Here is a 21796-nt window from a genome sequence, read left to right on the forward strand (position 1 = left end):
CTCTCAGTAGGCTATTTCCTTTACATTTGCAAAGAATCAGAGTCTCCAGCCAGATTGCACTGTGGTACCTGGCGTTCAGCTTCCAGACCATGCCCTACAGACCCGAGCAAGTGTGTGACGAGAAGACATCTCCATTTGTCTCTGTCCTTAAGAACATGAGTGGCTGTCTCTTCCCTTGCCTATTTCCTCCATGGAGAATTTACTGGCCCAAATTTTTATAAAAGCTCCTTCCACACTCCCATTTTCTGTAAGTGCAATTAGTTGCAGGTACAAAATTTGGAGCAAAGAGGCCTCTTGTGGCCTGTTGTGCCTGCAGTTATCCAACTGTGGCTGCAGTTTTTCAGTGCACAACTGATTGCACCCACAAAAGGAAGGACTAAACTTTGAAAATGGGTCCCTTTAAGACAGTTGAGGGATTGCATACCTCCGGTTGGAAAATTGCAATCTTTTATGGAGGCACAGCCAACACTTCGGCTTGCGCTGTGAGTCTGAAATCCAGGTTAGGCAACTCAGTTGAGGAAGAAGCTTGGCAGGAAAGCAGGTGCAGAGTCTCTCCACTTCACCTCTCCCCACTGGTTTCCCCTTGAGCTGCTGGTGGAAGACGCATCAGTATTCAGCATTTCTGACTCCGTCTCCTGCTTAGTTCACCAGTCACTTGCCAAAAAGGTGTGCAGAAAGAAGCTCGGTCACACTGTCAATATAACACATTTAACCGTCTCTAAATTTGCTTTAAAGAGACAGCTATGAAGATTGACTTTTGCAAAGTGACTCACTCCACCGTGCAGCAAAGGTGTCGGTTTGCTCCCTACTGTTATTAACTGTGTCACTGAGTACATAAGAAAGGGTTTTGAAGGAATTCCAGTGTGACTTCACTAATTCAATAATCCAATAACATAAATTCAAGTAATGGATATTAATACTATGTTCAAAAGATGCTCACAACTTTTCTACCTCTCTTTCTCCAACAGACAGAGCATGCATCCTGAGAGGCTCCTGGTGAAATAATAAAACCCAATTCTCATCTAGAAAAAAGAATCATTATAGGAGGATGGTAATTTACTTTATATGACCTTCAATTGATTATTCTGTGGCTGCTACACAAATATCACAGGAGCTATTGATCGTAAAACCTACCAAATAGATCTCTAATAGCTTTTACTGGGCAAAAATAATTATGCTTGCACTGTGGTCAAACACACATAAGCCAATGTGGAGGTATTAATGTATGGTATTATTACCCATCTGTCTGCGAGGGATGCAGGACTCTTCACGGGAACACACTATGTCTCAGCCCCATGAAGGCTCAATATCCAAGCCAACAATTACAGCCAGTTACACTGAAAAATTGATTACTGTAACTAAAAGCTAGGGCTGGAAAGCAGAGGCTGCAGCTTGCTTAATAAAAGTAAAATAATAACGAGAGAAGCCCTAATTGAGAAGGAATCCGGCAGCAGCGGCTGCGATGACTCAGAAATTGAATTTCCCTGCAGTGTCGGCAGCAGAGGAACTTTTCAGAGTCAAGCGCTTCCCATCCAGCCCAGATGGAGATCAATGATCAACACCCGTAAAAGGTCAGGATGTCTGATCAAAGGACAGATCATCCATCTCTCAAGGAAAAGTGTACAGCATGAGCCAGAAACACGGTGCTGCTGGCCACGCAGAGTGAGGAAACCGAGGGAGAGAGCAACCCCGGTTCCGCTTTGGCGAGCAGCAAGAGTACGCTGCGCTGCTATGAAATGTGTGCGGTGCTTCTGCCTTCATCCACGGCCACTCAGGTGCACCCGAAGTGGGTGGATGAAAGCCACCTGCTGAAGGGAGAATGTCTCCACCACGGTGGGTGCCTCCGTTCACTCTCAGAAGAACATTTAGACTTCCAAGTTCCCCAGCAAGTCTACCAAATAATAATACAAAGAGAAATCCATCAATAGCAAAAAGAATAATTTACAAAAAGACAAATTGCTATCAAAGTGCTTAAAAGAGGAATGGTGAATTTTTATGAGTCAGAAAACAGATGAGGATGAGTGAGTCACAGAAGAGAAGAGATAATTTGCTTACCAACGTGGGATCCCTGTCTACGAGTGAGGGGGAAGGAGAGAGGGTGTATGTGGGGGTCGTAATCATAGCTCATGCCACACATAAGACAAATATCCCATGAATCCCGTTCACGTATCCCATGAAACAGAACAAAATTGGAATGTGCAGCTGGAGGGCTGTACATTCCAGTGCCTGGAAAGGTTTTCCAAAGTCCTGAGGTCCAGGCCACACCCCGGGCGATGGAGTCGGAGAAGTGGTCTAGCCTCAGTGTCCCTTTCAGAAGCACCGGGTGGGTCTTTGAGGAAGTTCGGTCCCACAGCCACCAAGTCAGAGGAGCACCTTCTCAGCCATGGGAGGTCCTAACCCCGCAGGGACCTTGAACTTCCCACGGCCTCCCTCCCCCTGCGGCTGTAGGAACACAGCTCACTTGTTTGTTTCTCTTCTCTTAAGCTTTATCAGTTCCAGTTGTAAAGGCAGGAAAGCCTTTTTCATGATTTATGATTCAGAAGCAAAGCAGGGACTGGGGGGTGGTGGAGGAGTGGGTGAAGGTTGCTGCTGCGGTTTCTCTTGTTATTAATATTATTATTTTAAAAGAAATAGGCTTTAAGCTGCTCGCAGGTCTGTTTTCCAAGGTCTGGTTCCACCATAATCAACATCTACGCAGACGCAGCATATAGGGGGTTTATACTTGTCCTCAGTTGTCCTCAAATTACATGATAAAGTGGATGTTTTGAATCCTTTAGGCCACAGGGAGTTACGGGGCCCAGCTACAAAATCCATAACATGTTGTCAGGACTTACGGTTGCTGCCCTTGGAGCAGCTGCAGAACACAGCGCTTGCTACCCCTAGCGCCGCCAAGCAAGGGTTGCGCTGCAGATGGTTTGCCTGTTTGTAAAGCGAAGGTGTGCTTGTGATCTGGGGGTCCCTTGCCATTTTTGAATTGTTGCACTCTGTCTTTCCGGCCCTTGAGTTCCACCACAGGCTTTCATTTGGGGTCGTTCTCATAGCCAGAGGAGACCGTGTAATCGTCAGCCGTGTGTTAATATCTAGGTCTTGGGGGCGGGATGGTTGGCTGAAGCATGCAAGGACCTGTTCTGCAGACTCCACCAGAGGCACCGCGTGCTGTCCCTTCAAAGTGTCCCCAGTTATTCTTCCCCGCCAAAGGTAAGCACTGTAATTCTCCAACATCTTTTTATTCCAAGTGCTTGACGCATCTTAGCGTCTGCACATTTTAATGGGGTGGAGGCCAAAGCCAAGCCAGGCAGGCACCCAGCAGTAGGTGCTTCTTGTACCGCCCCGCTGCGGGGAGCCCACAAGCTCCCCTCCCCCAGTCCTCCACACGGTGTCTACCGCGTCGTTGCGAACCGCAGGCGACCCTGGGGCTGTGGAGCAGGAATTCTTCAGCTTCCAATACGCTCCACCCGGAAGGGAGCCCCGCGTGTCCGCAAGCAGAGAGGGCAGGCCCGGGCACCCAGGGAGGACACGGCGGCTCCGCGGGCACAGCCAGCCCGCCGGGCGCACAGTGGAGAGCGGAGGGAAGCGGCCAGGCGCCTGCAGGTGGCAGGTGCAGCCCCACCTGCCCCGCGATTGGCCGCGCGCGCCCGGGCGGGGCCCAAGCCGCCGGCACGCAGGACCGGGAGGGTCGCTCTTTTCCCGGGACACCGGGCAACGCCGCGCGGGACGTGGACGGAAGACGCCCGCGGCTTTCCGGGCGGACGTTTGCGCCGTCCCAGCAAGCCGGCTTTGCAGTCTTATCTATCATTTATGCGAATGATGCCCGTCCGTGTCTGAGAAATAAGATGATGTCAGACCGGAGCAGTTGCGTTTCCTTTTCTCAGGGAACAGTGAAACCGCGGAAAACAGGTTTAAAAAAAATTGGGCGGGGAAGGGGGAGAAGGCGGAGAATAAGTCTTGGATGCTCTATGCAGGATGGAAATCTAAGGCGGTCGGCTTTTAAATCCAAAAGAACTTTTTTTTTTTTTTTTCCAAAATAAAATGGAAGGCTATGTTCTGATACCCAGTTTGCACGTCGGACTGTGGGACATTTCAGAATTTATTTGGTTTTTACGTGTTTGAAAGTGCTGTGCAATTCCAACACGTTTGGTTTGACCTTGGGACAAGATGAGGGCGCACGGTTGTAGGCAGTTTGGTTCCAGAAACTCATTCGGTAGAGAGCGGGGATTGCAGCAGGGGAAACACACTCGGCACCACCCAGAGGTGGGGCGGGGAAGCGGATTATTGTCCCCAAGGCAGGCCGCGGCTGCAGGTGCTTCCCGGTGCCTCGCGGACGTCTCGCCTGCCAGGAGTGGGGTGCCGCCTGCAGCTGCGCCGACCCACAGCAGCACAGAGCACACAGCCGTGTTTCCCACAAGAACTCGCTTTAGAATACCCGCGACCACCGCCCCCACCACGACCCGTGCTGTAAGACAGGGCGCCCCGTGTTTCCAACAGCGGAGAGCCAGGGCGGCACAGCGCAGGTGTGCGTCACCTGACTGTGGCTCAGAGTGGCAGCTCGAGTGTGTGTATTTCTCCTTCAAATGCCACATTGAGAAAAAAGAAAAAATGTAAAGAAACCCAATAACCTCGAAAGGGCAACATAGCACATACCAAAATAAATAAATAAATAAATAAAAACACGTAGAGAAAATTCATTCATGCCCCAACACGTACATACTAATCAATTTTAAAAGCTTAATCTTCCATTCAGTGTATATGTATACAATGTTGGACATTTAGATTGCTTCTAGGTGTCAGTAAATAATACAGCTAGGAACATCTTAAGGCAAGATTTTCACATTTTGAATTACTGATTTCAAAGAATGTTTAAACCAGAATGAATGGGCCATGCTTTATGACATTTTGATAGTCTCTGCGATGGCTTTCAAGCAATTTGGCAAAAAAGTTGTATGATCCCATTCTGCCAATAGAAAAGTATTTTATCACATTTTTTAGCTTTAGTTGACAAAGACTGAAATTGGACAAGTGATGTTTTGATACAAGTCTGCATTGTGATATGTATCACATATTCTACAGTATGTTATAATAATCTCAGACTTTTAGGGATTAGGAAAAAATATTTGGTAAGGAAGCAGGTAGAAATTATTTCTTTCTTACTCATTTTTTTTTTTTTGGCCATTAATGATGTTGTCTCTCAGTTCTCTTTATTTAACATTAGTTTTCCTTTCAATCTTTTGAATGTGTGGCTACTTTTTAATTTAATTATTGAGACAGTTCTGATGTCAATATGTAAAAATAAAACTCAGCTTTCTCACGAATCAGGCTTCCATGGTGTTCATTTTGAACTAGGGTGGTAAAACTGGTTAAGATGGTTAAAGATTTGCACAGCAAGAAATCCTGAAAAAAAAAAAAAAAGAAGAAGAAGAAAAGGGGAGTTGCAGTTTGAATGATCCATTGGATTTACGTTCCCAGGAATCCTTGGCATTCCCTCCATGGTGGTACCTAAAATGAGCTAATGTGTGAAAGTCGCTGGTCTGAAAATGTGTGTTGTTTTCTTAAGTTGTGATGCCATCATTTAAGGATGCCTGCCTGAGTTCCGGCACCTTCCAAGTGCACCAATGCCCAGTAAATAAAGTAGCAGCCCGTGTCCCTTTTAGCAAAAGCTATATATCTGCTCAGACTTGTAATTTGCTCCGTTTATATCTTTTGCCCTTGAACTCTGGTTATTAACGCAATGTTTCTCCAAATGATGCCATATAACTCTGCTCAGAGCACATTCACCGTGACACCACGAAAACATTTCGAGGGCCATGGCCAGCTAAGGAAGGGAAAAATTGACTGCTGGATTGTGGGAGTTGCACCGCATTTCTCAAAGTGGAGCGGCTGTAAAACTATGACTGTTAATATTCAAATGGCGACAAAGCCAGCAATAGACTTTGCTAATATTCTCAGGTCTTCATGGAAACCAATTCAGCAAAGTAGCTTTGATTAACAAAGAAACAGAATCCTTCTACCAAGAAATGAACTAAAAAGGCATCAAAGGATTTAAGGCAGGCAGCCTGATTACGCTTCTTTAAAAACATATTTGGGGTGGGTTTCAGGGTAGAATTTTTGTCCTATTACAAAATGTAGATTGTACGTGTAATTGAACTATGGACCAGATTCTTTTGTGCCAAGTGAAATATACCAACTTTTGTTGTAAATAGCTTGCACCATATAGTATGTCTCCTGTAAGACATTTACACAAAGATATGATTTAATTCCTTTTTTATTTAAAAAAATAAAAATTTTACTGCTTAATAATGAGTGAAATTTTGGAAATGGACTAGGATTATTTGTGAAGAGAATGCACTGATTAACCAGTTTTATACTTCAGGGAATTTCACAGAGAATCTGTGCAACCTCCTTTGTGACAGAAATTGTTCTTCCACATTTTAGGAAAGGATGTTTGTAAAGCAGTCCCTTTCCCATGAAATGATAATGTCAGACATTTGGAATAATATGTCTAGGAAAGGGCTTGTGCATGTTCAGCTATTTCAAAATATTGTCTCTGTTTTAAAATAATGTCTTTTTAAAAAGTTTATTTTCTCAAAGAGCTATCCTATCATATATTCACATTAAAATGACTTTACATAAAAATCTAGTCTTTCTAAAAAAAATTACCTTGAATCAAGTCATCCATAATAATGGGATTTAATGTATATCCCTTGTTCCCTAACTCCTAGGCTTCACATATTGCAGTTCACGCAAAAATGTTGATGGGAATGAGAACGTAATACGCCATCAAATACTGAATTTCATGCTGAAACAAAAGCTACCATGAACCCTTTGGGCACACGTCTATATTTTTAGTACTTTGACTGTGTGCCTTTAGAAAGCAATAAAGGAACACTGGTAAGTACGCCACTTGACAACACAACTTTTTAATCACACAAAACATGATCTGCGTACATTTGCATGAGCAGATATACCCATGTAGGTATTGCCAACAGAACTCAAGGAGGCCAAGAATCCTAAGAATCTCAAACACACTTAAAATGTTAGCTGTTCTGATTTGAGTATTATTTCTGGAGGAAAACGAATTCTAGGCTCCAAGTAAGATGCATTAAGAATATTTTGGAGAGCAGTCATTTCATGAATATGGAACTGCTTATCTTCTTCTTACCATCTTGCTAATGAATTGCACCTAAATTAAAGGAGGTTTTTCCACTTTTAATCAATGAGACAGATCATATGATCTGAATCTGAGGACACTGTTTGGTTAAAGAAGATAAAATATGGGTAAGGGAATTTTTAAATTTTTTTCCGAGGATTCTAAGAATGTGTACTTACTGGATGAGCAGACTCCTGATGCAGACAAGTTGACTTGCACAACCCATCTATGAATTCCCACATGGTGGGCATCTGCCAAATGCCTCCAGTCTATTTATTGAATTGATGCATAAATGGGTGGGTGGGGGACAGCCAAGTGCTTAGGGCATCCCATATCATAGGTATTGAACCCAGTTTGAGCTCCCAACTCCAGCTTCCTGTTAAAGCAGGCTCTGGGAGGGCAGTGGTGATGGCACAGATAATCAGGTTCCTTCTACCCACATGCAATCCCAGATTGAATTCCTGGCTCCAGGCTTCGGCCCCAGTGACTGCTGAGGACATCTGTTGGGTGAAGGGGACTCTGAATTCTCTCTCTCTCTCTATTTCTCTCTCTCTGCCACTCAAATGAATTTTTTTTTTAATTCAAGAAATGCACAAACGGATGCAGTTGATGGCTTATTGTCATGTCATTTGATTGAAAGGTAAGAAAATTATGGGCTTTATAATAAGTATTAGGTGGTTTTAATTAAGGTAGATCATATGCTTTGACTTCTTACTCCCCAAACTGCAAAATGGTTCTTTTTCCATATCTCATTCACAAAATCATGATCCCATTGAGATAGTAAAACTCAGTTTGAGACCCTGGACCCTGTGTTCTCTTCCATTGTCACTGCTAAATAATTGTTAACATGCTTATGAGAACAAAACTTGGTGCTGTTAGATACGTATTTTCTACAATTTGGAAATGGTGTTATATTATTTGCAAGAGACTATGTATTAGTAGTTGATGAAAGAATAGCAGCGTTTATTAACAATTCTGAATTCTCCTCACTAAAAGCATTTATATACGTTGCAGATTGTTTATGGTATAATTATACCAACCATAGTTGCAGAACTAAGTTCCAAGAAACTATGAATAATATGGATCTCTGATTCTGTCTTTCATCTTACTATTTTTTCATTTAAAGATAATCGCTTCAACTATTTTAAGTGTATTCTCTCAGAATTCACTTCTCTATTTCTAAGTTTTGTGCTAGTCTTCCTCCTCCTTCTCTCCTCCTTCATAATGTTGTTATTTCAGTTTTAGGAATTGTTTATTGGCTTTCACTAAAGAAGCGGATTTCCCTCTTCCTTTACGAACCCAGCCCCCAACTGTGCCTGTGTCCTGGTTTTCTGAAGGTAGTTATGTTGTACTTCTCAAATTTCTAACATTTCTTTGTGGTGAAACCATTCAAGACTCTTTCTTTTAGTTTTTGCTTAGGGAAATCTACAGGACACTCTCATCTTTATAACACCTTTTACAGTTGGAGGTGGTAGCATCTTCTAATGTCTCCCCAAGGATACTAATGATGGCTATGAAGCATTTCTTCTTGCACATTCTCTTTCTTCAAGGATTATACGCACATTTTTCTCTGTGTTTGTTTTAGTCTAGTATTCATGCAAAATGTCAGGTGATTATCGGATTAAAAATGTAAGTGACAGCTCTAGCCCTATGTGTGGAGTTTGTGCTTCATTTTAGGGCCAGGTCTAGCAGAGCCATTGCATTGATGAGCTCACTATCAACCCCTTGTATATTGACCTCACAAGGGAAGACGCTGGAGATAAAGGCCCAGTTCCCGAGTTCTGCTTTCCAACGGGAGAAGGCACTCATGTGTTCTGTATCCAGCCTATTAGTGGTCACGTGAGCCCCTCTCCTCTTTCTTCTCTTTGTTCCAGACCAGGTAAACAGACATCTCCTGGATCCTCTGCTCTAGCCAGGAGTTTTCAGTGTTTTCTTGGGGTGTCAAAGGCGAGTTACCAAGCACCCTCAGTGAAAGAGGGTCTGCAGGGCTCACTGCCTCGCTAACAGTTTCCAACTGAGCTTCTGCAGTTCAGTGCCTGCATTCAGCCTGTGCCTCCAGAGGCACCTGGTGCCATCAGCTCCCCTTGCTGTTTGATCCGCTCGGGGTAGTGTTTTCAGCCTCACTAAGTCACTCAGCACTCTTGCTTCTGTCTACCACTTACAGCTTTCTGCTTGGTAGTTTTGTTGTCTTTTCTCTGCTTTATTTGCTCCTGAGAAATACTGTTGATCAAAACAAAGCAAACCAACAGAATCTTTAGATGTATTTTAATAATTTTCAGATGGCAGTGATTTTATATGTATGTGTTCAAGTCACACATCATCTTCATCCTGAAACCAGTTGTATCTTTTCTTGTTACAAATAGGTGATAATGTACTTTGTTTAATCTTTTACAATGGAAAGAAAAAGACATTTTTCAAGAGAAGAATCTGATTATTTGAGATTAAAAAGCACTGAAGTATTGAAATAGTCAGTTATACTGAAGTACTGTGATTTATAATTTTCTACCTTCTTGAAAGATTTTGAGTTTGCATATTACATGTCCTGGTGTTTTCTTAAGATTATCTTAATATTTATACTTTGAATGCTTGTTTTTGAAGTAACATGTAATTAATTATTTCAGCAATCGATTATTTCTAACATGGGCAAAGAAGAACTGAAAATAAAGCAAAATAGGCAGAATGAGTGATGCAGAGTTCAGTTCTGCACTGGCCAACAAAGTAAAAAGCATCACACATTAAAGAAGATTAATTTCTATTACGAGATTATTGAAGGGTGAAAATTGAAACAGGAAAAATAGATTGTAGAAGAATTATATTCAAAGATGTAAGATTTAATTAAATCAGTTATGCCAAATTCAGATTGTGTATACAAACTATAATACACTGAGACCTAGACCTAAAAAACACATAAAAGATTAACATAAAGTCACTATTCAGTGTCAAATATGGAGGCAACTGTTCTTCTGGATATGATTTTTTATATTCTATTTGAGTAAGCCTTCTAACTTTAGAGTGACTTATTGAATTAAACTCAATAAATTCTAATTAACAAGAAAAGTAGTAGGTATCTAAGAATGTTCCCTAATATCATTGCTTTCATGAGTTGTACATAGTGGAGTAAAAATTGAAGTGGATATAAAATAAGATTTTGAAAATATTACCAACTTTAATATCATTCTCATAAGCTTCACAAGTCCAGTGCAATATATTTTAAGCCTGTGAAGGTCAATACAAAATGACAGATTGAAATACTGTACGTGACTTGCAAAAGTCATTTTTGGGCAAGCTGCTTCCCAAGACTTAAATTAAATTAAAGTCTACCTTGCATCAGACAATTTTTTTAAAGCTAGATTGTGGCCTCGTTTTCAAAGGAATGTCACTTCTATCCCTGGTTGTCAAATAGATATTACCATCCTGAGAATGAGGCAGGTGGCATGCAGCAAATACTGATTAAGTGCTGGCTCTGTTCCTTGAAGAAATGATTTTTTATCATTGGAAATTAAATGCCAACATTTTTTTCTCACACAGTTTGAAACTTCTTCCTGAGGTTGTGGTTAAGAGAAGGGGTATGCCCTGGTGTTTATCAACCCAAAGATCTGAGCTGGGCACGGTTGGGTTCAAATCCCAGGTCTTCTACTTTCAGCAAGTGACTCAGCCTGTCTGTGGTCACCAGTCACCTTCTTTCTGAGAGGGAGATGCTAACTGGCCTTGGCCAGAAGTCACTGAGGCATGTGTCGCTATCCTGAGCTATGAGAGAGCACATACATAACCAGAGAAGCTTGTCCTATTGACAGTTTCACCGGGAAGTATTCTACCAGATAAGATTAAGAATGGTATTCAAAAGTTCATGGAAGAGTAGACATGTGGTGCAACAGTGAAGACACCCCACACACCAAACCAGGGTGTCTGGGTTGGAGTCCTGGGGTCATTCCTGACTGCAGCTTCCTACTAATGCAAACCCTGGGAGGCAGCAGGTGATGGCTCAAGCACTTGGATCCTTACCCCCATGTGGGAGATTCAGATGGAGTTATATGCTCCTTTGGCCTATCCCAGCCCTCTGTTTCAGGCATTTGTGGTAAACCAGTAGATGAAGGTGTTCTCTCTCTTCTCTCTCTCTCTCTCTCTCTCTGCCTTTCAAGTAGATAAAATTAAAAGCAAAACCTTAAAGTTCATAGAGTCCTGGGGCATTTCCCATAGGAAATGCATATTGCAAAAAAACTATGCATGAATTTCACATATTTTTGTATCAAAGATAATTTCATCTTTCATTTCCATTTTCCAAAAACTTTTTAAAGTACCTTCATAGAACTTTGGTGTCATGGGTTTCATAGACTAAAAGTGTTAGAGATGAAGAGCCCAAATGACATATTTTGTGAACATCAAAGTAGTTCTTGGAGCATGATTCCAGTATTTTGCCTCATCTAGGACCCTCATTGCCTGATGGGAACTGCCAAAATATGCAAATCTCTCTCTTCTGAGCTTTCTCAGAATAGATCTGATCTAGAGTTGAGTTCTTGCCTTTCACCTCTGTCAGTTCATTCTGTTTCCCTTCCAGTAGTGGCGCCTACTGAGGAGAAGCTGAACTCCGGTGGTCTGCCTGGCCCTCACGGCTCACTAATCAGCCTCTGGTGCTGGAGGAAGTCATAAGGAGATGGATGGGCTGAATCTGAGCCTTAAGGTGTGCCTGTTTCAGCAACACATCTTCAGGCTAGGTTTATTCTTATAATGCACACATAGAGGGAGATTTGGGTCACATTTTATTAAATCCTTCCTTCTTTCTTAATTTTAAAATAAAATGTACTGTTATCTCTGAAAAGGAGGAATGAGGCTGCTTGCTTAATTGCCACTATGAATGCACAGATGATATCTTCAAGAACTTTACGAAAAATGTGTATTATGAAAAAAAATCCACACATGATTTCAAAACTATTTTTCATGGAAACAAACATTTTTTAACTCAATTTTTTCACAAACTTTTGAAATTCCATCATATATTGGATGATTTTAATCTGATTTTTAGTCACTACAAGACTAACACCAACGCAAAGATATAAAGGGTCATCGCACTAACATGTGGCTTAGTCAGTTTGAAGGGACAACCCAGGTATGGAACTTTGCCATCCACCACAGATCTGCTCAAGCCCCCTACTTCCCAAGAGAAACCAAGCATTTCACTGCATTGTATTCACTTAAAAAGTAAAGTTGAAGAGTTTAGGCCTTCAAGCTTTCCGGTCCAGATACTTGAAAGTGAGCACCTCACCCATGGGTACAGTGACAGTACCTGGAGGAGCAGGTGGAGTGTCCCCTGAGGTGCTAGAGAGGCCCCTACACTGTGGAAGGGACAAGGGATTGCAGGAGAAGCTGCCCCAGTCAGAGGCCAGGGTGGGCTCCAGTACTCTGCAGCCTCTCATGTTTGAGGAGAAGAGTTCAGTGTTAGAATATCCTTGTTATTTATTAAGTAATGGTGATAGTAAAAATTGTAAGATTTTAAGTAGACTTCTTTCAAAAATAAGAATGTCAGCAATGCATTGTATTTTAATAGCTAATTTTTTTCTTCTTTGTTGTTACTGATCTATTACACCTGCAAATTTGAGACGGACTCCACAGAGGACAATAATTAGTTCATAGAAGGGTGACTTATGCTTAGCTGTTCATATGCCCACTGGGATGCCCACATACTATGTGAGGATGCCCGGCTTTGAGTTACATGTCCACTCTCACTTCCAGTTTCTTGCTAATGTGTAGCTGGGAGGCAGTGGGATGGTTCAGGTAACTGGTTCACTACTACCCTTGTGGGAAACTTGGACTGAGTGCCCAGCTATGAGCTTTAGCCATTGTGGGCATTTGACAACAGAACCAGTGTGTGTGGGCTCTCTGTGTTTCTATAAATAAATAAATATAGTTTTTCAAATCATGAAAATGTCTTATTTTAAATTATTCATGAATCTCAAAATTTTCTTCGAGATTGGTAGCAATTCTTCATATATTCAGGACACATGGTAGCACTTGGGCAATATATGTTACATTCTTCCAAATTGTCCCTTGCTCTTTGTTCTATGCCTTCTATTATCTGGAACTATGAAATCGTCATGTCATCAGTGATGATATGATCATCTCCTAAGGTTTCTGGTCACCAACATTTCAAGATTATAAAATGTTGTCCAAAATTGTATTATAGTATTTTTATGGCTTAAATATTTGTACCTCTATATACCTACCATACTTTTCTCTTCTGTGAAGCAGAAGTTTAACAATTTTTTTTAAAAAAGGATTAATAAATATTTCAATTAAAAAATTACCAGATGCTTTTCCTTTTTCTGTGAATTTAAAATGTACACTCTCCATGAATACATTATCATATATACATAGGTCTATTTCTATACATTTCTATACTTTTCTTCATTATTACATTTTCTATTATTTTGTGACTAATACAGTGTTTAAACTACAAGTTTGTGGAATTAGAGTATTTCAAATTTTTTTGGAGAGAATGGAATTAAAAAATAACACACGTTTTTCAGTTGTAGGACCCTCTATATTTTACTATCTAAAAACAAGGTGTCATTACTCTGTGGAGCTTTCCTCACTGTACTTGTTTTATAGAATCAATTTGTTACTAAATGCCCTATTGCAACTTAATTTTAATTGTATTTATAGATGCATTTTAAGAATTGTTATCTTTAAAATATTGAATTAATCTACCTGAAATAGTTTTCACATTATTGAGATTCCTCTAGTTTATTTGCTCAAACTTGCCTTTCATTGTTTTGCTCATACAGTCATTTCTTATTTCCAATTAATTTTATTCTTAGGCATATTATGTTTTTATTGCTATTATGAATGGCCTTTTTACGTACATTATATGTTCTAATTGATCACTCTTGTCTTAGGAAAGCATAATGCTTCTTCAATATTGATCTTGTATCTGGTCATCATCTCACAAACTATATTATTCTCACAGCTGAGTTTTAAGTTCTTCTCTTATAAATTCTTGGTAAATGATCATACTCTCTAAATTATAAGTCTCTGCTTTTTCCACTTTAATATTGTTTTCTGTCATGTTTTCTTCACGTACTACACAAACCATAATCTCTAATACCATGCTAAATAGCAACAAAAATAGTCAGCTGCTTTTTCTTTTTTTAGATTTATTTTACTTATTTAAAAGTCAGAGTTACAGAGAGAGGTAGAGACAGACAGAGAGGTCTTCCATCCGCTGGTTCACTCCCCAGATGGCCACAATGGCCGGAGCTGCGCTGAATCTAAGCCAGGAGCCAGGAGCTTCTTCCAAGTCTCCCACGTAGGTGCTGGGGCCCAAGGACTTGGGCCATCTTCTACTGCTTTCCCAGGCCACAGCAGAGAGCTGGATGGGAAGAGGAGCAGCCGGGGCTAGACCTGGCACCCATATGGGATGCCGGCGCTTCAGACCAGGGCTTTAATCCACTGCACCACAGTGCTGGCCCCAGAGAGTCAGCTTCTTTTTGTGATTTTAATGGGAATGTTTGCAATATTCCAGAGCTGACTATAATATAGACTGCGCATTTCTGGTTGATACACTCTTTCTCCTCCTTGTCCTCAGCTTCCTCCTCCTCCTTCTTCTTAGTTTATATTGTGTTGCTCTTTTTCATTGAAACCATCGAAGTCATTTCTAGAAATAACAAAATCCACTGGTTCAGAGAATGCATTTTGGAGTTAGAATTCTATATGTCTTCAATGGCTGTACCACTTCTGCCTCATTTATTTTATATGAAAAGTTGAGGAAATAGTAAGATCACTTCCACTGGGTTATTTCAAAAATTAAATGAGCTCACAATGAAAGTGCTTAAAATGGTGCTGAGTATATGATATTCAATAAAAATTACTATTTCTATTATTATTATTATCATTATTATTGTTACCACTATTATAACAATGATCATATACTTTTCACTGATGCTTAATGTAGTGACTTTTATGAATGTATTTCCTATTGTTAGGCCATTTTTACATTTCTGATGCAAAACTGTTTGGACATGATTCATTTAATTCTCTGCTGTACTTCATGATTTTATATGTTTTGTAATAGATCTTTTGGTCTTCGGTTTTCTTTTTTGTGAATGAGTGAGTTTTCATATGTGTGTGTGATCTTTATACAAGTTTGCAATCAAGACAATACTAAAATTATTTAATGAATTGGGAAATTCTTGTATCTTTTTATGCCTCTGGGCACTTCCTGTTGCATCGATCCTTATATTAAAGTTCTATAGAATCACATTTAGGGACATTTAGATGGCAATCTCTTTAGGCATCTTCAGTTATTATTGGTGTGTTCAGATATTCTTGTCTTGATACTTTGCATTTTTTAATAAATCAATCACTTTTTCTGTAATTTTTATTTTTGCCATGACGGGGTACATAATGACCTCATGTAATCTAACTTATGCCTTTATCATTGTTGATTCATTCTTTCTCCAGTTTAAAAGTTTGAGTTACTGTATTGTAGTGTTTAGATCATATAAGTTTAACCCTGTTTAGATCATGTATGTTTAAACTTTCTTTGCTTCTCATGTTTCATCATTTCTCTGATTCACTTATGAGTGAATGAGCAATGATAGATGAACGTAAAGTACATGCCCAGAAGTAGAGCACTGAAATTGTTTTTCCAAGGATGGAAATACAGATTTCTCCCTTCTAGTAACTCACACTCTGGCAAAGAAGTCAGCTTTAGAAAAGAGAGATTCATGTAAGAAAGTTGCAGGTAAGTTGGGGAGGCAAGGAAACGGAAGGGAGGGAGGAAAGGAGGGAAGATGGGGAGGAAGAGAGGGAGGGAGGGAGAAACAAGGGAGCGAGGAAGGGTAGGGACACAGGAAGAAAGAAGAAAGAAAAGTTAATGCTAGAATAAAACAGAGATGGAGTTACTACAAGTTTGAACAAGCTTCCATGAAATGACACATCTGTTACTGAGGGACAATAATGATTGTTCTACTTACTTCGAAGTATTGTCATAAGAAAGAAATGAATTAATGTATGATAAAAATTTTGAAAAACAGTACAGTAAGATTAAATACAATAGGCCAGGTGGGTGGGATAAATCTTAAATTTCCACATGCAATCAAGAACACTGCCACTCTCAATGTCAGCTTCATCCCTAATTGTGTCAGATCCTTTTAAAATAGTAAATACCAGAGTGCTCATGTCAACCAAGCTAGACCCAAAAGATAGATTTCCCCCAGAATTTCTAAGACATAGCTGGTAAGCAAAATAAACGGCTGGGGATGTGTGAGCTTGGAACTGCCAGGGGACCTATGAGAAAGATGGTTTACAAGAATGAGCTGACAAAAGCAGAAATGAGGGCTAGAGAAGTCTAAAGTCAGTCTTATGCTCCCCACAGCTGAGTCACACAGGACTATGCACTTTGAAGGACACAGGGCTGCTGACTGTAGAGGAGAGATTTCCCCGAGACACAGCTCTAGAATGAATGGGGAGATGACACAGCTCAGAGCACTTCTAAGCCAATATCACCTGTTTATGGTCATGACAGTTGCTAAAGCTGGACTAGTGCATGACACATAACCTATCTACAGAAAATGAACAGAAACTTAAGAGTATAACTTGTGTAACAAAACTGAGTCTCAGCCAATCACAAGCAGCCAAGCTTCAACCAGTTGCAAGCAAACACTTACCTGTGGCCAATCAAGCTTCTCCTATGCTTTTCTCCTCTGTGCTGCCTACGAATATAAATTATTGCCCACCGTTGTAGGGGGAGCTCACTGAACCTCTGAGTCTGGTCCTGCATGCCCCCTAGTTCATGCATTACATTGCTTTGCTCAGATAAACACTATTAAATTTAATTAATTTTTTGTATTTTTCATTCACCATATTTCCTCCTTCCTGGGAATCAGCATTATGAGTCAAACTTGCAGTTCCAGCAGGTGCAGGTTGTAATTCAGACACAGGTGTGCTACACCAAGACAGACAGAATTACTCAATTTCTTAACGAAAATGCAAGTTGCCACTTGTTTCCAAGATAAATCCTTTTTTGAAAAGATTCATTTATTTATTCGAAAGTCAGAGTTATAGAGAGATCGTCCATTTGCTGGTTCACTCCCCAGATGGCCACAAAGTCAAGGGCTGAGGCAGGCTGAAGCCAGGATCCAAGAGCTTCTGCCAGGTCTCCCACGATGAATCCTTGAAGGATAAACTGAACTGTCCTCTGGAAAACAAAAAAAGGGACAGTGGGAAGAAATTCAAAGAGAAGAACCTGCAGTAGAGTCAAATTGCAAAGGGCCATCACTGGTGCTTCTGCTGTTAATATAATGGCCAAGATAAATCAGAAACCTGAAGTTAGAGTGGCTTGACCAGAGAAGCTATCAGGCCGCCATGGAAGCAAAAAAAAAAAAAAAAACAAAAAAACTAAAGAACTCGTGAAAACGCAAAAATGGCTGCAGCTGAGGCTCCCACAGGGCAGCATCCGGGCAGAAGATCCTAAGGCTCAGGAAGATTCTGCCCTGTTAATTGGCTGGAAACGCTAAGCTGGTGCATCAGATCCTTAAATAAAGATCCACTTATGAAATAAAGTGTTCCTTTTCACATTATTGAGTAAACATTTGCAGATGACTCACGAAGCCATACACAGAACACTCCTCTGTGCAGAGCTGATGCATGTTCTTGATGTTTGCCTGTCTTGTAAACTCTTGCTCCCCCTGTTTCATGGAGGAGAAAGGAAATACATTTGAAAACCATCTGTGAGTCTCCATGCCACAGCATGCTTTGGACAGTTTCTTCTTTGATGATGCCATCATCTTGGGAATGTTCGTACTTCCAGAGATACGCCTACACCCTTTTCTCCACATTGGTGTCTGCCCATGATAGCACCACTGATTTTACAGTCAAGGCTCCAGGACAGCTGAAATCCCTGAACTAGGAGCACCTCTCTTCCCAACAAATTGCTGCCTTGGGCTGTTTTCTGATCACACAATGCCCAGCATGAGAGCAACATGCCCTCCTCCGAGTCACTGCCACATGGCTCATCTTGTCCCAGGATGGGGTTGTGCACCTGGTAGCTTCTACTTCACTCCAGGACCCTGCACATCTCCTCACAGCTGGCTGTCCCTCACTCAGTTGCCTTCTTGCACCCTCTCCAGGGCACATTGGAGCATTTCTAAGTTGGTTCTGTGGGGAGCAACTGGGAGCAACTCGGACTAGACTAAGTTACTGGAATTAAGACTTATTCTATGCATCTGCTTTCCCACAATATGGCGCTGAGAAGGGAAACAGCTTCTACACAGCTGCCTCCAGTTCAACCAATAAACTGTAGGACCTACTCCTGATTGGAGGAGAGCAGCGTACTCGGCGTGTGGGCAGCAGAGTTGGGATTGGCGGAGGAGGACTATAAAGGAGGAGAGAGACGGCATGCACGAGGAACATCTAGGGGGAACACCTGAGGAACACCTGTGCAGCCCCCGAGAGAGCCGGCCGGCGGTGTGCCGCTCCCCCGCGGAAGTGGGGAATGTGGCAGGGGGAACCGCCCTTCCACGGAGGTGGAAGGGTCGGTAGCCAACCCGGGAAGAACCAGAAGAACCAGCAGCAAACCCGGGGAGGGCCGAGCAGACGAAAGAACAGCGCAGGGTCCTGTGTCATTCCTCCATGAAGACGGGGAGCGACAGGTTCTACTCCATGTGTAACTAAAAATGGCTTGAGAAAAGTCAGCAATGCTTTTTTACTCTGTAGTTCTGCTACTATCCCAAAATGAACTGGAAGCCCTTGAGGTGGTGGTTTTTGAGCTGTGAGGTGACCGCCTTCCATTCCCAAATGCTGAGCTGCACCAGAGCACCTGTGTAATTGCATTCCCTTCAATTTATCAGATCTAGTTTTTCTTGGTATAACTTGGAAAAGGTATATTAGGGTTCCTATGGCCACCTTCCCCTTGGATCTTGCAGCTGTCTTTTCTCCCATGCACTACAGGGCTAGGACCTTCCCTCTTCTTGCTATTCTCTCCTGTTTCCTGATACCAGTCTCAGGGCTGTGGCATCACCTCTGTTGGGATGGGAGAGGGTACTACTTGAGAATGGCACACTGTTTAAAATGTTTCACTGGGGGCTGGCATTGTGGCATAGTGGATAAAGCCACTGCCACAGACACCAGCATTCAATATGGGTGTTGGTTTGAGTCCCGGATGCTTCACTTCCCATCCAGCTCTCTGCTAATCACCTGGGAAAAGCAGTGAAAGATGGCCCAAGTGCCTGAATGCCCACCACCCATGTGGAGGACCTGGAAAAAGCTCCTGGCTTCAGCCTGACCCAACCCTGCCATTGCAGCCATCTGAGGAGTGAGCGAGCCAATGGAAGATGGATCTCTCTGTTTCTCTCTATCTCTCCCTCTCTCTCTGTAACTCTGACTTTCAAATCAATCAATCAATAAATATTTTTTAAAAATATTTCACTTTGGCTGGCGCCGCGGCTCACTAGGCTAATCCTCTGCCTGTGGCACCGGCACTCCAGGTTTCAGTCCTGGTTGGGGCGCCGGATTCTGTCCCGGTTGCTCCTCTTTCAGTCCAGCTCTCTGCTGTGGCCCGGGAGGGCAGTGGAGGATGGCCCAAGTTCTTGGGCCCTGCACCCACATGGGAGACCATGGGGTGGCACCTGGCTCCTGGCTTCAGATGGGCCCAGCGCCCTGGCCATAGAGGCCACTTGTGGGGTGAACCAATAGAAAAAGAAACATCTTTCTCTCTGTATCTCTCTCTCACACTAATTCTGCCTGTCAAAAAAAATATTTCACTGGTTTTAAAATACATATTTACAGTGGTCTCTGTTTAAAGTCATAGAGGAAACTGTATTCAGTTACAATGAACACAGGACTGGAGGAAGATTATGATCCTTCTTGTAAATAGCCACAAAGCACAGCACTTAGCATTGTTGTCAGTGCTCTCTCACTGTGCTAATGTATGGCCATAGTGCTCGTCATGTGATTACAAGGTAGTCACAACAGGGTAATTAAAAGATGCTCCACTTCACTAGGGCAGAGATTCTAAGGGATATGCTAATTTTCATCTTGACTTACCATCTCAGGGAGTGGTTGGGAATATGAGAAGTTGGTTCTCAGGGGAGAATTGTGTCCCAAATGTCATCCAAACATGAAAGGGAACTGAACAATCAATCAAGACAATGATATTGCTAAAAGGAAGCTACAAAGGAAAGAAAGGGACAAAGGACTGGTGATTTGATAAGTGAGTTGGAAGTGTTCCAGAACCTACACAACTGGAGTTTAGAAACAGATGCATGAAGGACTCGATGACGTATTGGCAGGTGAACCAGCGGAGAGCCAAGTGACCATGTGATCTGTGCGTCTCAGCATGTGGGCATACAGGCATTCTGTGGGCATCTTACAGGTTAGAGGATCTGGAGCTCGGAAGGAAAAGCAAAAATAAGGGTTCTGAGGTTAACCTCTGCGTAAAGATGTTGCACAGATCTAGAAATTGTAACACATTTTCATTTTTTCTTTATTTTTTTTGACAGAGTTAGACAGTGAGAGAGAGAGAGAGAGACAGAGAGATAGGACTTCCTTCCATTGGTTCACCCCCCAAATGGCCGCCACGGCCGGAGCTATGCTGATCCGAAGCCAAGAGCCAGGTGCTTCCTCTTGGTCTCCCACACAGGTGCAGGGCCCAAGCACTTGGGCCATCCTCCACTGCCCTCCCGGGCCACAGCAGAGAGCTGGCCTGGAAGAGGAGCAACCGGGACTAGAACCTGGTGCATATATGGGATGCTGGTGCCGCAGGCGGAGGATTAAGCAAGTGAGCCACAGCACTGGCCTCCACATTTACATTTTTAAAGTTCATTTTTCTTCTCATCTTTTTCTGAGTATTTTGTATGTTATATATAACAGCAATTTGATTCCTGACACAACACTAATATTTAGTTTTGTGAATGTGGCACTGGCTTGTTTTCTTTTTTGTTGTTGTTGTTGTTGTTTGTTTTTATTTGAAAGTGCTTTCCTGGAGGCTTCGGAGATTTTATAACTCGACTGCAAGTGAACCTGCCACTCAGGTGCTCTCTTCTCCCATGGCCTGACTCAGCTCCACAGGGAGCCTGTAGTCCACACCTGAGTTCTCATTTGGAGAAATTCAGAATTCACTTCATGATGGGGGCTTTGTCAGCAAAGGCCAGTGGTAGTTTTATGAAGATTTCCCCAGCAGAAGTATCTCACCTGAACAGTTCTGTTAAGAGAAGTTGGCACCTCAGTGTGCCCTGGGCATCAGTGAGTGTTAGTCCTGCAGTGCCAGTTGGAGATGTGCAGTTTGGCTGACAGCTGCAAAGCAGTGACCTGAAACAAGCAATAGAATGGGATGTGGCAAGGCAAACCAAGAAACCCAGAACCCAGACACGGCAGAGTGAGGAGAACACCAGAGATTGTTAACTGCACCCGGATTCTGCCACATGCCAACTCCATGACCAAGTTACTTGCTCCCTGCCCTGGACACCTCAATTTTCTAATCTGGAAAATGGTGAGAATAAGTTCATATTGTCAGAATTAAATGACATTACACATACATAATGTCTTAAATATGTATATATACATATATATTTCTTATAATGGAAATTTTTATAAAACCCAGTGGCAATTCTACTATTTATTACATGAACTAGTAAATGTTCCTTTGAGCTTCAATTAGGA

The 21796-nt window shown here is 42.0% G+C and overlaps 1 long non-coding RNA gene across 3 annotated transcripts in view; it reads left to right on the top strand.

Annotated features, from left to right (window-relative positions):
* Window positions 1-3061: 3061 nt before the first annotated feature.
* The window catches only part of LOC108178853 (uncharacterized), a 34989-nt gene continuing 16254 nt past the window's right edge, over window positions 3062-21796 (top strand). Inside the window, exons 1-4 of one of the 3 annotated variants that reach the window (XR_011380414.2) lie at window positions 3069-3198; window positions 6717-6885; window positions 8384-8481; window positions 11700-15508. This is a non-coding gene — a long non-coding RNA (uncharacterized LOC108178853). Of the gene's footprint in view, window positions 3199-6716; window positions 6886-7730; window positions 7785-8383; window positions 8482-11699; window positions 15509-21796 lie in introns of those variants that run through there. The other 2 variants (XR_016218680.1, XR_016218679.1) reach the window with 2 other exon arrangements.

Source organism: Oryctolagus cuniculus, chromosome 12, assembly GCF_051225735.1.
Source record: "Oryctolagus cuniculus isolate XC-2025 breed Fujian yellow rabbit chromosome 12, ASM5122573v1, whole genome shotgun sequence".
In the NCBI taxonomy this organism is placed as follows: domain Eukaryota; kingdom Metazoa; phylum Chordata; class Mammalia; order Lagomorpha; family Leporidae; genus Oryctolagus; species Oryctolagus cuniculus.